General features: G+C 46.5%; 4 non-coding genes across 4 annotated transcripts; all 4 read right to left on the bottom strand.

Moving 5' to 3' along the window:
- Positions 1-880: 880 nt before the first annotated feature.
- Trnad-guc lies at positions 881-952 on the bottom strand. Its single transcript has one exon. It is a non-coding gene; the product is annotated as a tRNA-Asp (tRNA).
- Positions 953-5,995: 5,043 nt separating this feature from the next.
- Trnad-guc lies at positions 5,996-6,067 on the bottom strand. The gene has a single exon. It is a non-coding gene; the product is annotated as a tRNA-Asp (tRNA).
- A 2,397-nt stretch (positions 6,068-8,464) lies between these two features.
- Positions 8,465-8,536, bottom strand: Trnad-guc. The gene has a single exon. It is a non-coding gene; the product is annotated as a tRNA-Asp (tRNA).
- An 880-nt stretch (positions 8,537-9,416) lies between these two features.
- Positions 9,417-9,488, bottom strand: Trnad-guc. Its single transcript has one exon. It is a non-coding gene; the product is annotated as a tRNA-Asp (tRNA).
- Positions 9,489-17,681: the final 8,193 nt, after the last annotated feature.

Here is a 17,681-nt window from a genome sequence, read left to right as displayed (position 1 = left end):
ACGTGTGCTTTTCGACGATCTCTGCGACATGCTCGAAGTAGCATACAGACGGAAAGTCCTCAAGTACCAACACCTAGGGCGAGGGCTGCCACTGGTGCTTGGATCCCTAGATTCTTCGTACCCTCTAAATGACTACATCCGGTCTATTTTAGGAATAGACCACCCTAGCTGGTCTACATTCAGGAGGGAACCGATTGGCAGCGATCCACGAATAGATGGAGGTGGTTAGGAAACACTTGGTTGGTACTTCAGGTCAACACGATGCACAAATTGTTCACAGCATTCTTCTAACTGTATTCTTGTTATGGAATTTTCTGACGTTTTATGTATTTTATTACTTACATGTAATTTCTTTCCGCATATTTTCCGTGCTTTTCCCCTATCTCTGTAAATTCTTCAAGTATTAATTTTCATGTTGCTTATGTACTTTGATTGCATTTTTTTCATGTGTGGTCATTCCGCGTTCTCACGGAATGTAAGTATAATGATGTCAACCCAATATACTACCGAGGAAGCTTTTAGAGATCAAAAGCTATACATCCGGGTTGAAAGTGATGTCCCCATTAGCAGGTTCCTAGTTCGACAAAAGACACAACTTGAACTCAATTTGGCTATGTAGTTCAAGAGATAAACATGAGATGGCGTGTGATGTCGGATTCCATGAGTCAAAATCGAATGTGTATTCTCGTGGTCGAGAAGAACGTGGTTCAAGTGTCAACGTTTAAGAAACCAGTGCTCAATGTTGTAGACTTGTTCTACACGAAGGAGAGCGAAGGGAATAGTAACCAGAGCAAGATTCAGTTTGTTTTAAGGTTGCTGTTGTTGTTTACAGGTGGCTGTTTAAAAAGAAGCATGTACTTGAAATAGCAAAGCTGACCCCCTCCCCGGCGGGGAATTGAACCCCGGTCTCCCGCGTGACAGGCGGGGATACTGACCACTATACTACCGAGGACACGTGTGCTTCCTCTCTTTCTATATTTTTTTAGAATTTTCTCTTCAGATTTTTAATGGTTTTTTTTAAATTTTTCTAACAATATTTTACCGATTTTTTCTTTATTTGTTTGTTTTTAGTCAATAAGAATTACTGTTTTATTCTTTCATATGTAAGTGGGCCCAGGGTAGCAATGGCAGAGGTAGGAGCATCTAGTAGAAATGCTACTAGAGTAAGACTCCATGGGACAATCATTAAAATCCCAGTTCCTCTGCCAATTATTTTAAAATGTGGGGAGAAATCCTGTCAAGGTGAGCGAGGTAGCGGTCCCTGGTCTGGGGATCGCAAGAGACAATTGGCGGAGACACACATAAAAGAAAGACATTCTAGGAGAGGGGTTCAGTACACCACCCAGTATGTCTGCCTTGGCTGTAAAAAGGAATTTAATTCGTTTATTTCAGCCGGCAGACATGCAAGACCTTGTACTGAGTCCCTTTCCTCCAGTATTCCCCGCCAATCCCTCGAACTAACCATTGCATCTGCAATGGATGGTTCGCAGGGGTCTCCTAATCCCGCTCACTCTTCTCTCCCCACGTTTTCCCCTTCCAGAATTGAAGGGGACAAAATCATTTTAAAATACCCTGGTAAACCCACGAAGTGTCCTAGGTGTGAGTGGACTACCTTGGCAACTAACACCAGAGCCATGGGTAGTATCCACAGACACCTAGAGACAGCCCACACACTCCGACTAGTTAAATATTGGGAATGCGGAGTGTGTGGATTTGCTGGAGATGGCCCTACACTAAAAGGACATTACCAAAGGTTACATTCTAATAACAACCCATCACCCTCCATCCGATTTGCTGGGATATCCAGTATGGATGGCTCAAACCGTGACTCTTCTGCTGCAGTGATCTCTCTAGAGGATGTTACTGCAACAGAAGACGAGCGTGATGAGCTATCCGTGGTGGAAATCCCAGCGATCGAGCAATCCCCTGGTAATGTCCTATCTCCAGCAAATTTTACCGCTAGCCCTATTTTAGATCTTGGGAGGGAGTTCGCCTCCTCTTTTAATACACAAAATTTTAGTTGGCTTTATGAACTCCCCCACAAGAAAATACTAGCCCCACAATTTTAACACAAGAGATTTTAGACCCTTCACCTAACCCCGAGACCTTATCCTTTGTCCCCAGTCAGCACAGCAATCGAGGACGTAGTCACCACAGCTCAGAAGAGCAGAGTCAAAGAGACGACGATTTTGTCAGTCTCTGGGTTCCTGCCTTCTTGAGCTGTGAGACTCTACATGACCTAGACGATGTCCTCGAACGTTGCACAGCTGACTGGCTCCCTAAAGCACAAATTTTACAAGACCCTAGCCCTGAACAACCCCGAGGAAACCCTGACAAAAGAAAAAGAAACCAAAACCGGCAGATGCAGAAGGCCCGGCGACATATCAAGCAAAAGGCGTACGAGGCGAGGAAGATTCAGCGGCTCTTCAACATTTACCCAAGAAGAGCCGTTCGACAGGTGCTCGAAGACCGTTTACCCTCCTACGATGGTACTGTACAAGCTGCGGAGGAATATCTCAAGAGGACTTACAACCGATTGAGACCATCTCCGCAGCAGTGCCAAAGTGCGAGGGAACTCTACGACACCTGCGACTGGTCCCAACCTTCAGAGGACCAGATGAACTTCCTTAATCGTGCGCCAACCCAACAAGAGCTTGAAGCTAAGCTCCGCCGGGCTACCAACACATCACCAGGGGTTGATGGCCTAGAATACCGTCATCTTAGAGCCATCGACCCCAACTGCATTCTGCTGGAAACAGTTTGTAAAATGGTTTGGAAGCTAGGGGTTCCTAATTGTTGGAAGACATCGCGAACTGTCCCCATTTTCAAGAAAGGGGACACTAGCGACTATTCCAACTTTAGACCAATATCCCTTCTTCCTACCATTTACAAACTGTTCTCGGGAGTGATCAGCCAGAGAATAACGCAAGTCGCTTCAGACCTTGGCTGGTTATCTCCCGAGCAAAAGGGTTTCCTCCCGGGGGTCCATGGTATTCAGGAACATACACAGCTCTTACAGACGGTTGTCGAGGAGACAAAGACCAAACGAAAGCACATGTCTATTGCATGGCTGGACATGTGCAACGCGTTTGGATCTGTGCCTCACGCCGTTCTGAATGAGCTGTTCACATCACTTCCAATACCAGAGGACCTCCGGCGCATCCTGGTGGACATATATTCGGGAAATCGGATGGATTTTGCCGTTGGGAAAGAATCCATCCGCATTTTCCCGACAGCAGGTGTTCGCCAGGGTGACGCTCTTAGTTCCCCTATTTTTAACCTGGCTTCCGAACCCCTCGTCAGGGCCGGAAAGTCCAATATTAACCCCGGATTTTTAATATTTGGCTCGCTCGTGAAAACCACGGCATATGCTGACGACATTGCCGTGGTTACAAATTCTCCTCTCCGAGCTCCAAAACATTTTAAACGTTTTTACCCTCACCGCAAACACCTTGGGGCTGCAATTTAATGCCGGGAAGTGTGCTTGCCTGGTCTTCGACAAAGGCAAGCCGTCTGACGCCCAGTGCCGAATTGGTGATCAATTAATTCGGTGCTTGGGTCCAGACGACCAAGAAACATATCTTGGTACACCGATCGGAGGAAAATTGCGGTTCCGACCACCAACTGACCTTATCCCTAACCTCGACAAGATTGCCGCCTCCCACCTCGCACCATGGCAAAAACTTGAAATCTTCCGTAGCCACCTTCTTCCCTCCCTTTCCCATCACCTCGCTTCGGGTCGGGTCCTGAAAGACTGTCTTACCCAACTGGACACTGAGTGTAGGAAGTTTCTAGGCCTAATTTGCAACCTTCCCAATCACGCAACGGTCCCGTTTTTCTACGCGGACCGGCGGGTTGGGGGCCTAGGAACATGCCGCCTCACTGATGATGCCGATATCTGGACCATCGCCAGGGCTGCTCAGCTCCTCACTTGTAGAGACCCTACAGTGAGGAACATATGCCGAGAGCAGCTCCATGACACCATCCGGCGAGGGTTCAGAAACGAGCATCCAGGAGTGTTGCCAGTTGGGGAATATCTTTCGGGATCCGTGGATGGGGGGCTCTACAGACTGAGGTACGCGGAGGCAGGGTCCAATCTTTGGACTCTTGCCCGCCAAGCTGCCAAACGACTGGGAGTGCGGATTGATGTATCCGGCGACGAAAATCTAAGAATTGTCGCCGATGACGTCTCCGTAAGCCCAGTCAAGGCAGTCCGCGGACTTCGGAAAGTAGCTCGGCAGCGCTATACCAGGGACCTAATTTCCGACAAGAGCCACCAGGGAGTAGTTGCCACTGGCCTCTCCCTGGAAGACAAGTCGAAAGACATGGCTCGCCTGGTATCCTGCCGTACGCCCCTCTCCTTCCGCGACTGGAGATATCTTCACAGGGCCCGGCTCGACATCCTTCCTCTTCGGGGGCACTCGTGGTTTTGCTCACAGGAGCAAGATACGAGTTGCCGCCGATGCGGAAAGGAAAACGAGACCGGGTTTCATGTGCTTAACCACTGTGAAGAAGGTCTCCAGCTCGCCACCAAGAGGCACAACACCATCCAAGATCTCTTGGAATCGCTGCTAGTCAAGCAGGGACACGACGTCACGATCAACAATGCCATCCCCGGGCAAAGGTTAAGACCGGATGTTGAATTTCAACTATCCGGTTCCCGGGTGATGGTTGACGTCGTGGTCTGCTATGACCAACCAGGGAGTATGGAGAATGCCTACCAGCGGAAATATGATAAATATTCTTCGCATGGGAGGATTCTCCCCCTGGTTGTCGGGTCTCTTGGATCATGGTACCCCAGGAACGACGAAATCCGTTCGATTCTCGGAATCAACGGAAGATCCTGGGGTGCCTTCCGATTCAAGGCCCGATTGGCAGCGATCCAGGGATCAATGGATATGGTGTGTGCCCATTTCCATCATGGTGCACCAAACCCCGAAGCTGAGGATATCCCCCCTTTTCCCGTAGAAACTCCCCACCCAGTAGATTAGTAGATTCTTTCCCTCATATTTTATTTATGTAATTTTAGTAATATTTTAAAATGCACCTACCTCATACATGTTTATTCCCCTTCCGGAAACCCCTCCATAAACTAACCACTATACTACCGAGGACACGTGTGCTTCTCGACGATCTCTGCGACATGCTCGAAGTAGCATACAGACGGAAAGTCCTCAAGTACCAACACCTAGGGCGAGGGCTGCCACTGGTGCTTGGATCCCTAGATTCTTCGTACCCTCTAAATGACTACATCCGGTCTATTTTAGGAATAGACCACCCTAGCTGGTCTACATTCAGGAGGGAACCGATTGGCAGCGATCCACGAATAGATGGAGGTGGTTAGGAAACACTTGGTTGGTACTTCAGGTCAACACGATGCACAAATTGTTCACAGCATTCTTCTAACTGTATTCTTGTTATGGAATTTTCTGACGTTTTATGTATTTTATTACTTACATGTAATTTCTTTCCGCATATTTTCCGTGCTTTTCCCCTATCTCTGTAAATTCTTCAAGTATTAATTTTCATGTTGCTTATGTACTTTGATTGCATTTTTTTCATGTGTGGTCATTCCGCGTTCTCACGGAATGTAAGTATAGTGATGTCAACCCAATATACTACCGAGGAAGCTTTTAGAGATCAAAAGCTATACATCCGGGTTGAAAGTGATGTCCCCATTAGCAGGTTCCTAGTTCGACAAAAGACACAACTTGAACTCAATTTGGCTATGTAGTTCAAGAGATAAACATGAGATGGCGTGTGATGTCGGATTCCATGAGTCAAAATCGAATGTGTATTCTCGTGGTCGAGAAGAACGTGGTTCAAGTGTCAACGTTTAAGAAACCAGTGCTCAATGTTGTAGACTTGTTCTACACGAAGGAGAGCGAAGGGAATAGTAACCAGAGCAAGATTCAGTTTGTTTTAAGGTTGCTGTTGTTGTTTACAGGTGGCTGTTTAAAAAGAAGCATGTACTTGAAACAGCAAAGCTGACCCCCTCCCCGGCGGGGAATTGAACCCCGGTCTCCCGCGTGACAGGCGGGGATACTGACCACTATACTACCGAGGACACCTTTACCAAAATTTGAAAAAAATGCTTAAAGCGACCTTTATTTTTTAAAGAGCCGTTTGTATTTGAGGCATCGCGGACACTTAAGTCGCCCGATCACCTCGCTTCGGGTCGGGTCCTGAAAGATTCCCTTACACAACTGGACACTGAGTGCAGGAAGTTCCTAGGCCTTATTTGCAACTTACCCAACCACGCAACTGTCCCCTTTTTCTATGCAGATCGGCGGGTTGGGGGCCTAGGAACATGCCGCCTCACTGATGATGCTGATATCTGGACCATCGCCAGAGCTGCTCAGCTCCTCACTTGTAGAGATCCTACAGTGAGGAATGTTTGCCGAGAGCAGCTCCACGACACAATTCGGCGAGGGTTCAGAACTGAGCATCCAGGAGTGTTACCAGTTGGGGAATATCTTTCAGGATCCATGGATGGGGGGCTCTACAGACTGAGGTACGCGGAGGCAGGGTCTAACCTTTGGACTCTTGCCCGCCAAGCTGCCAAACGACTGGGAGTGCGGATTGATGTATCCGGCGACGAAAATTTAAGAATTGTCGCCGATGACGTCTCCGTAAGCCCAGTTAAGGCAGTCCGTGGACTTCGGAAAGTAGCACGGCAGCGCTATACCAGGAACCTGCTCACCGACAAGAGCCACCAGGGAGTTGTAGCCCATTGCCTCTCCCTGGAAGGAACATCGAAAGACATGGCCCGCCTGGTATCCTGCCGTACGCCCCTCTCCTTTCGCGACTGGAGATACCTTCACAGAGCCCGGCTCGACATCCTTCCTCTTCGGGGGCACTCGTGGTTTTGCTCTCAGGAGCAGGATACGAGTTGTCGACGATGTGGGAAGGAAAACGAGACTGGGTATCACGTTCTTAATCACTGTGAAGAAGGTCTCCAGTTAGCCACCAAGAGGCACAACACCGTCCAAGATCTCCTGGAAACGCTGCTTGGCAAGCTAGGCCACGATGTCACTGTCAACAAAGCCATCCCCGGGCAACGCCTAAGACCAGATGTTGAATTAACATTATCTGGTTCCCGGGTGATGGTTGACGTCGTGGTTCTGCTATGACCAACCAGGGAGCATGGAGAATGCCTACCAGCGAAAGATTGCTAAATATTCTTCCCTTGGTAGGATTCTCCCCCTGGTTATCGGGTCCCTTGGATCATGGAACCCCAGGAATGAAGAAATTCGCTCGATACTTGGTATCGATGGACGGTCCTGGGGTGCATTTCGATTCAAGGCCCGATTAGCAGCAATCCAGGGATCAATGGAAATGGTGTGTGCCCACTTCCACTACGGTGCAACAAACCCCGAAGACGAGGAAAACCCCCAAGTCCCGTAGATTCCCCACTCCCAGTAGAATAGTTTTTTTAGTCAATTTTATTTAATTGTATTTTGTTTTAAATATATTTTTGTACTTTTCTCTTATTTTAATACATTTTAAAATGAACCCTTTTAATACAAGTTTCTTCCCTTTTGGAAAATACCCTTGAAGCCTGACCACTATACTACCGAGGACACGTGTGCTTCTCGACGATCTCTGCGACATGCTCGAAGTAGCATACAGACGGAAAGTCCTCAAGTACCAACACCTAGGGCGAGGGCTGCCACTGGTGCTTGGATCCCTAGATTCTTCGTACCCTCTAAATGACTACATCCGGTCTATTTTAGGAATAGACCACCCTAGCTGGTCTACATTCAGGAGGGAACCGATTGGCAGCGATCCACGAATAGATGGAGGTGGTTAGGAAACACTTGGTTGGTACTTCAGGTCAACACGATGCACAAATTGTTCACAGCATTCTTCTAACTGTATTCTTGTTATGGAATTTTCTGACGTTTTACGTATTTTATTACTTACATGTAATTTCTTTCCGCATATTTTCCGTGCTTTTCCCCTATCTCTGTAAATTCTTCAAGTATTAATTTTCATGTTGCTTATGTACTTTGATTGCATTTTTTTCATGTGTGGTCATTCCGCGTTCTCACGGAATGTAAGTATAATGATGTCAACCCAATATACTACCGAGGAAGCTTTTAGAGATCAAAAGCTATACATCCGGGTTGAAAGTGATGTCCCCATTAGCAGGTTCCTAGTTCGACAAAAGACACAACTTGAACTCAATTTGGCTATGTAGTTCAAGAGATAAACATGAGATGGCGTGTGATGTCGGATTCCATGAGTCAAAATCGAATGTGTATTCTCGTGGTCGAGAAGAACGTGGTTCAAGTGTCAACGTTTAAGAAACCAGTGCTCAATGTTGTAGACTTGTTCTACACGAAGGAGAGCGAAGGGAATAGTAACCAGAGCAAGATTCAGTTTGTTTTAAGGTTGCTGTTGTTGTTTACAGGTGGCTGTTTAAAAAGAAGCATGTACTTGAAACAGCAAAGCTGACCCCCTCCCCGGCGGGGAATTGAACCCCGGTCTCCCGCGTGACAGGCGGGGATACTGACCACTATACTACCGAGGACACGTGTGCTTCTCGACGATCTCTGCGACATGCTCGAAGTAGCATACAGACGGAAAGTCCTCAAGTACCAACACCTAGGGCGAGGGCTGCCACTGGTGCTTGGATCCCTAGATTCTTCGTACCCTCTAAATGACTACATCCGGTCTATTTTAGGAATAGACCACCCTAGCTGGTCTACATTCAGGAGGGAACCGATTGGCAGCGATCCACGAATAGATGGAGGTGGTTAGGAAACACTTGGTTGGTACTTCAGGTCAACACGATGCACAAATTGTTCACAGCATTCTTCTAACTGTATTCTTGTTATGGAATTTTCTGACGTTTTATGTATTTTATTACTTACATGTAATTTCTTTCCGCATATTTTCCGTGCTTTTCCCCTATCTCTGTAAATTCTTCAAGTATTAATTTTCATGTTGCTTATGTACTTTGATTGCATTTTTTTCATGTGTGGTCATTCCGCGTTCTCACGGAATGTAAGTATAATGATGTCAACCCAATATACTACCGAGGAAGCTTTTAGAGATCAAAAGCTATACATCCGGGTTGAAAGTGATGTCCCCATTAGCAGGTTCCTAGTTCGACAAAGACACAACTTGAACTCAATTTGGCTATGTAGTTCAAGAGATAAACATGAGATGGCGTGTGATGTCGGATTCCATGAGTCAAAATCGAATGTGTATTCTCGTGGTCGAGAAGAACGTGGTTCAAGTGTCAACGTTTAAGAAACCAGTGCTCAATGTTGTAGACTTGTTCTACACGAAGGAGAGCGAAGGGAATAGTAACCAGAGCAAGATTCAGTTTGTTTTAAGGTTGCTGTTGTTGTTTACAGGTGGCTGTTTAAAAAGAAGCATGTACTTGAAACAGCAAAGCTGACCCCCTCCCCGGCGGGGAATTGAACCCCGGTCTCCCGCGTGACAGGCGGGGATACTGACCACTATACTACCGAGGACACGTGTGCTTCTCGACGATCTCTGCGACATGCTCGAAGTAGCATACAGACGGAAAGTCCTCAAGTACCAACACCTAGGGCGAGGGCTGCCACTGGTGCTTGGATCCCTAGATTCTTCGTACCCTCTTAATGACTACATCCGGTCTATTTTAGGAATAGACCACCCTAGCTGGTCTACATTCAGGAGGGAACCGATTGGCAGCGATCCACGAATGGATGGAGGTGGTTAGGAAACACTTGGTTGGTACTTCAGGTCAACACGATGCACAAATTGTTCACAGCATTCTTCTAACTGTATTCTTGTTATGGAATTTTCTGACGTTTTATGTATTTTATTACTTACATGTAATTTCTTTCCGCATATTTTCCGTGCTTTTCCCCTATCTCTGTAAATTCTTCAAGTATTAATTTTCATGTTGCTTATGTACTTTGATTGCATTTTTTTCATGTGTGGTCATTCCGCGTTCTCACGGAATGTAAGTATAATGATGTCAACCCAATATACTACCGAGGAAGCTTTTAGAGATCAAAAGCTATACATCCGGGTTGAAAGTGATGTCCCCATTAGCAGGTTCCTAGTTCGACAAAGACACAACTTGAACTCAATTTGGCTATGTAGTTCAAGAGATAAACATGAGATGGCGTGTGATGTCGGATTCCATGAGTCAAAATCGAATGTGTATTCTCGTGGTCGAGAAGAACGTGGTTCAAGTGTCAACGTTTAAGAAACCAGTGCTCAATGTTGTAGACTTGTTCTACACGAAGGAGAGCGAAAAGGAATAGTAACCAGAGCAAGATTCAGTTTGTTTTAAGGTTGCTGTTGTTGTTTACAGGTGGCTGTTTAAAAAGAAGCATGTACTTGAAACAGCAAAGCTGACCCCCTCCCCGGCGGGGAATTGAACCCCGGTCTCCCGCGTGACAGGCGGGGATACTGATGAAAACCACGAGTGCCCCCGAAGAGGAAGGATGTCGAGCCGGGCCCTGTGAAGATATCTCCAGTCTCGGAAGGAGAGGGGCGTACGGCAGGATACCAGGCGAGCCATGTCTTTCGACTTGTCTTCCAGGGAGAGGCCAGTGGCAACTACTCCCTGGTGGCTCTTGTCAGAAATTAGGTCCCTGGTATAGCGCTGCCGAGCTACTTTCCGAAGTCCGCGGACTGCCTTGACTGGGCTTACGGAGACGTCATCGGCGACAATTCTTATATTTTCGTCGCCGGATACATCAATCCGCACTCCCAGTCGTTTTGCAGCTTGGCGGGCAAGAGTCCAAAGATTGGACCCTGCCTCCGCGTACCTCAGTCTGTAGAGCCCCCCATCCACGGATCCCGAAAGATATTCCCCAACTGGCAACACTCCTGGATGCTCGTTTCTGAACCCTCGCCGGATGGTGTCATGGAGCTGCTCTCGGCATATGTTCCTCACTGTAGGGTCTCTACAAGTGAGGAGCTGAGCAGCCCTGGCGATGGTCCAGATATCGGCATCATCAGTGAGGCGGCATGTTCCTAGGCCCCCAACCCGCCGGTCCGCGTAGAAAAACGGGACCGTTGCGTGATTGGGAAGGTTGCAAATAAGGCCTAGAAACTTCCTGCACTCGTGGTTTTGCTCACAGGAGCAAGATACGAGTTGCCGCCGATGTGGAAAGGAAAACGAGACCGGGTTTCATGTGCTTAACCACTGTGAAGAAGGTCTCCAGCTCGCCACCAAGAGGCACAACACCATCCAGGATCTCTTGGAGTCGCTGCTAGTCAAGCAAGGACACGACGTCACGATCAACAATGCCATCCCCGGGCAGAGGTTAAGACCGGATGTTGAATTTCAACTATCCGGTTCCCGGGTGATGGTCGACGTCGTGGTCTGCTTTGACCAACCAGGGAGTATGGAGAATGCCTACCAGCGGAAATATGATAAATATTCTTCGCATGGGAGGATTCTCCCCCTGGTTGTCGGGTCTCTTGGATCATGGTATCCCAGGAACGACGAAATCCGTTCGATTCTTGGAATCAACGGAAGATCCTGGGGTGCCTTCCGATTCAGGGCCCGATTGGCAGCGATCCAGGGATCAATGGATATGGTGTGTGCCCATTTCCATCATGGTGCACCAAACCCCGAAGCTGAGGATATCCCCCCTCTTCCCGTAGAAATTCCCTACCCAGTAGATTAGTAGACTCTTTCCCATCTATTTTATTTATGTAATTTTAGCAATATTTTAAAATGCACCTACCCCATACATGTTTATTCCCCTTCCGGAAACCCCTCCATAAACTAACCACTATACTACCGAGGACACGTGTGCTTCTCGACGATCTCTGCTACATGCTCGAAGTAGCATACAGACGGAAAGTCCTCAAGTACCAACACCTAGGGCGAGGGCTGCCACTGGTGCTTGGATCCCTAGATTCTTCGTACCCTCTAAATGACTACATCCGGTCTATTTTAGGAATAGACCACCCTAGCTGGTCTACATTCAGGAGGGAACCGATTGGCAGCGATCCACGAATAGATGGAGGTGGTTAGGAAACACTTGGTTGGTACTTCAGGTCAACACGATGCACAAATTGTTCACAGCATTCTTCTAACTGTATTCTTGTTATGGAATTTTCTGACGTTTTATGTATTTTATTACTTACATGTAATTTCTTTCCGCATATTTTCCGTGCTTTTCCCCTATCTCTGTAAATTCTTCAAGTATTAATTTTCATGTTGCTTATGTACTTTGATTGCATTTTTTTCATGTGTGGTCATTCCGCGTTCTCACGGAATGTAAGTATAATGATGTCAACCCAATATACTACCGAGGAAGCTTTTAGAGATCAAAAGCTATACATCCGGGTTGAAAGTGATGTCCCCATTAGCAGGTTCCTAGTTCGACAAAAGACACAACTTGAACTCAATTTGGCTATGTAGTTCAAGAGATAAACATGAGATGGCGTGTGATGTCGGATTCCATGAGTCAAAATCGAATGTGTATTCTCGTGGTCGAGAAGAACGTGGTTCAAGTGTCAACGTTTAAGAAACCAGTGCTCAATGTTGTAGACTTGTTCTACACGAAGGAGAGCGAAGGGAATAGTAACCAGAGCAAGATTCAGTTTGTTTTAAGGTTGCTGTTGTTGTTTACAGGTGGCTGTTTAAAAAGAAGCATGTACTTGAAACAGCAAAGCTGACCCCCTCCCCGGCGGGGAATTGAACCCCGGTCTCCCGCGTGACAGGCGGGGATACTGACCACTATACTACGAGGATCTTCTCACCCCGTCTGCTAGACTTTGTCGAGAGCAGACGTGTTTTTAAAGGGCTCTGGGTTTTTATTGATGTTATGTTTTAGCTCGTTATTTTGTTCTTCTCTTTTTATCTAACTTCATCCGAGAAACTCTTCTGTTTTTACAAAAACAAATATTTTGCTTTTATTCAATACTATTTTTTCTTTAATCTTAATATTCCATTCTAATTGTTTATTTTTTTTTTTTTTTTTTTTTTTTAAAAAAAATTATTTATTTTCAATTTTTTAATTCACTTTTATTTTGGTATCTTTATTTATCTTAATCTTTTAAATTCCCAGAAATTTTTTAAATTTTTAAAATTTTTAAATTTTTTCTTCTTTTAAATCTCATTTTACATCAAAACCATATAGTCAACCATCTCATTTTCCGTTCTTTGAATTTTTTTCCATTTCCTTATTATTATTATTTTTTTAATCTTCTACTAAACTTTGTCAATTTTTTTTTTTTTTTTTTTTTTTTTTTTTTTTTTTTTTTTTTTTTTTTTTTTTTTTTTTTTATTTTTCTTCTTCTTTTCGAGAGCAGACGTGTTTTCAAAAGGGTTTTGGTTTTTTTTGATGTTATGTTTTAGCTCGATATATTGTACTTCTCTTTATCTAACTTCATGAGAAACCTCTTTTTAAAACAAATATTTTCTTTATTCAATACTATTTTTCTTTAATTTTAATATTCCATTCTACTTGTTTATTTATATTTATTTTTCATCTCATTTTCCGTTCTTTTAAATTTTTTTCCCATTTCCCTTATTATTTATTTATTTATTTTTATCCTAAATACTAAAATCCTATAAAAAAATATTTTTCTTCATATTTTAATTGGTCTTTAAATTTTTCTCCCTATATTTTTCCGAATTTTATTTCATTTTTTGTTTTTACTTCCTAAGAATTTCTGTTTTACACTCTTATATGTAAGTGGGTCCAGGGTAGCAATGGCAGAGGAAGGAGCATCTAGTAGAAATTCTACTAGAGTAAGACTCCATGGGACAATCATTAAAATCCCAGTTCCTCTGCCAAACATTTTAAAATGTGGGGAGAAATCCTGTCAAGGTGAGCGAGGTAGCGGTCCCTGGTCTGGGGATCGCAAGAGACAATTGGCGGAGACACACATAAAAGAAAGACATTCTAGGAGAGGGGTTCAGTACACCACCCAGTATGTCTGCCTTGGCTGTAAAAAGGAATTTAATTCCTTTATTTCAGCCGGCAGACATGCAAGACCTTGTACTGAGTCCCTTTCCTCCAGTATTCTCCGCCAATCCCTCGAACTAACCATTGCATCTGCAATGGATGGTTCGCAGGGGTCTTCTTAATCCCGCTCACTCTTCTCTCCCCACGTTTTCCCCTTCCAGAATTGAAGGGGACAAAATCATTTTAAAATACCCTGGGAAACCCACGAAGTGTCCTAGGTGTGAGTGGACTACCTTGGCAACTAACACCAGAGCCATGGGTAGTATCCACAGACACCTAGAGACAGCCCACACACTCCGACTAGTTAAATATTGGGAATGCGGAGTGTGTGGATTTGCTGGAGATGGCCCTACACTAAAAGGACATTACCAAAGGTTACATTCAGACCACAGCAATCGGATACCCTCCATCCGGATTTAAGCTGGGATATCCAGTATGGATGGCTCCAACCGGGACTCTTCTGCTGCAATGATCTTCTCTAGAGGGATGACTGCAACAGAAGACGAGCGTGATGAGTTATCCGTGGTGGAAATGCCAGCGATCGAGGAGAGGGGCCTGGTAATGCCCTATCTCCAGCAAATTTTACCCAAAGCCCCATTTTAGATCTTGGGAGGGAGTTCGCCCTCCTCTTTTAATACACAAAATTTTAGTTGGCTTTATGAACTCCCTCTACAAGAAAATACTTAGCCCCACAATTTTATCACAAGAGATTTTAGACCCTTCACCTAACCCTCAGAGACCTTAACCCTTTGTCCCCAGTCAGCAAAGCAATGTTCGAGGATGTAGCCAAGACAGCTCAGAAGAGCAGAGCCAAAGAGACGACGATTTCGCTTGTCAGTCTCTGGGTTCCTGCTTTCTTGAGCTGTGAGACTCTTACATGATCTCGAAGGACGTCCTCGAACGTTGCACAGCTGACTGGCTCCCTAAAGCACAAATTTTACAAGACCCTAGCCCTGAAAAACCCCGAGGAAACCCTAAAAATGGTAGAAAAAGAAACCAAAACCGGCAGATGCAGAAGGCCCGGCGACAGATCAAGCTCAAGGCGTACGAGGCGAGGAAGATTCAGCGGCTTTTCAATATTTACCCAAGAAGAGCCGTTCGAGAGGTGCTCGAAGACCGTTCACCCTCCTACGATGGTACTGTTGAAGCTGCGGAGGAATATCTCGAGAGGACTTACAACCGATTGAGACCATCTCCGCAGCAGTGCCAAAGTGCGAGGGAACTCTACGACACCTGCGACTGGTCCCATCCTTCAGAGGACCAGATGGACTTCCTCAATCGTGCGCCTAGCCAAAAAGAGCTTGAGGCTAAACTTCGCCGGGCTACCAACACATCACCAGGGGTCGATGGCCTAGAATATCGACATCTAAGAGCCCTCGACCCCGACTGCATTCTGCTGGAAACAGTTTGTAAAATAGTTTGGAAGATTGGAAGGGGTTCCTAACTGTTGGAAGACATCGCGAACAGTCCCCATCTTTAAGAAAGGGGACACTAGCGATTATTCCAACTTTAGACCAATTTCCCTTCTTCCGACCATCTACAAACTGTTCTCGGGAGTGATCAGCCAGAGACTAACGCAAGTCGCCTCAGATCTTGGCTGGTTATCTCCCGAGCAAAAGGGTTTCCTCCCGGGGGTCCATGGTATTCAGGAGCACACACAGCTCTTACAGACGGTTGTCGAGGAGACAAAGACCAAACGTAGGCACATGTCTATAGCATGGCTAGACATGTGCAATGCGTTTGGTTCTGTGCCTCACGCCGTTCTTGGATGAGCTGTTTGCTTCACTTCCGATCCCAGACGACCTCCGGCGCATCCTGGTGGACATTATACTCGGGGAATCGGATGGATTTTGCCGTTGGGAAAGAATCTATTCGTATTTTCCCAACAGCAGGTGTTCGTCAGGGTGACGCTCTTAGCGCCCCTATTTTTAATCTGGCTTCCGAGCCCCTCGTCAGGGCCGGAAAGTCCAATATCAACCCCGGATTTTTATTATTTGGCTCGTCAGAAAACCACGGCATATGCTGACGACATTGCCGTGGTTACAAATTCTCCTGACGAGCTCCAAAATATTTTAAACGTTTTATCCCTCACCGCTGACACCTTAGGGCTGCAATTTAACGCCGGGAAGTGTGCTTGCCTGGTCATTCGACAAAGGCAAGCCGTCTGAGGCCCTGTGCCGAATCGGTACTCAATTACCCATTCGGTGCTTGGGACCAGACGACCAAGAAACATATCTTGGTACACCGATCGGCGGAAAATTGCGGTTTCCGTCCTCCAACTGACCTTATCCCTAACCTTCGACAAGATTGCCGCCTCCCACCTCGCACCATGGCAAAAACTTGAGATTTTCCGTAGCCACCTTCTACCCTCCCTTTCCCATCACCTCGCTTCGGGTCGGGTCCTGAAAGACTGTCTTACCCAACTGGACACTGAGTGTAGGAAGTTTCTAGGCCTTATTTGCAACCTTCCCAATCACGCAACGGTCCCGTTTTTCTACGCGGACCGGCGGGTTGGGGGCCTAGGAACATGCCGCCTCACTGATGATGCCGATATCTGGACCATCGCCAGGGCTGCTCAGCTCCTCACTTGTAGAGACCCTACAGTGAGGAACATATGTCGAGAGCAGCTCCATGAAACCATCCGGCGAGGGTTCAGAAACGAGCATCCAGGAGTGTTGCCAGTTGGGGAATATCTTTCGGGATCCGTGGATGGGGGCTCTACAGACTGAGGTACGCGGAGGCAGGGTCCAATCTTTGGACTCTTGCCCGCCAAGCTGCCAAACGACTGGGAGTGCGGATTGATGTATCCGGCGATGAAAATACTAAGAATTGTCGCCGATGACGTCTCCGTAAGCCCAGTCAAGGCAGTCCGCGGACTTCGGAAAGTAGCTCGGCAGCGCTATACCAGGGACCCTAATTTCCGACAAGAGCCACCAGGGAGTAGTTGCCACTGGCCTCTCCCTGGAAGACAAGTCGAAAGACATGGCTCGCCTGGTATCCTGCCGTACGCCCCTCTCCTTCCGAGACTGGAGATATCTTCACAGGGCCCGGCTCGACATCCTTCCTCTTCGGGGGCACTCGTGGTTTTGCTCACAGGAGCAAGATACGAGTTGCCGCCGATGCGGAAAGGAAAACGAGACCGGGTTTCATGTGCTTAACCACTGTGAAGAAGGTCTCCAGCTCGCCACCAAGAGGCACAACACCATCCAAGATCTCTTGGAGTCGCTGCTAGTCAAGCAGGGACACGACGTCACGATCAACAATGCCATCCCCGGGCAAAGGTTAAGACCGGATGTTGAATTTCAACTATCCGGTTCCCGGGTGATGGTTGACGTCGTGGTCTCCTATGACCAACCAGGGAGTATGGAGAATGCCTACCAGCGGAAATATGATAAATATTCTTCGCATGGGAGGATTCTCCCCCTGGTTGTCGGGTCTCTTGGATCATGGTACCCCAGGAACGACGAAATCCGTTCGATTCTCGGAATCAACGGAAGATCCTGGGGTGCCTTCCGATTCAAGGCCCGATTGGCAGCGATCCAGGGATCAATGGATATGGTGTGTGCCCATTTCCATCATGGTGCACCAAACCCCGAAGCTGAGGATATCCCCCCTCTTCCCGTAGAAACTCCCTACCCAGTAGATTAGTAGACTCTTCCCCATTTATTTTATTTATGTAATTTTAGTAATATTTTAAAATGCACTCACCCCATACATGTTTATTCCCCTTCCGGAAAC

This window comes from Daphnia magna, unplaced genomic scaffold (assembly GCF_020631705.1).
Source record: "Daphnia magna isolate NIES unplaced genomic scaffold, ASM2063170v1.1 Dm_contigs144, whole genome shotgun sequence".
Taxonomy (NCBI): domain Eukaryota; kingdom Metazoa; phylum Arthropoda; class Branchiopoda; order Diplostraca; family Daphniidae; genus Daphnia; species Daphnia magna.
Note: the sequence above shows the minus strand (reverse complement) of the source record. Positions and strands in the feature narration are given on the sequence as shown.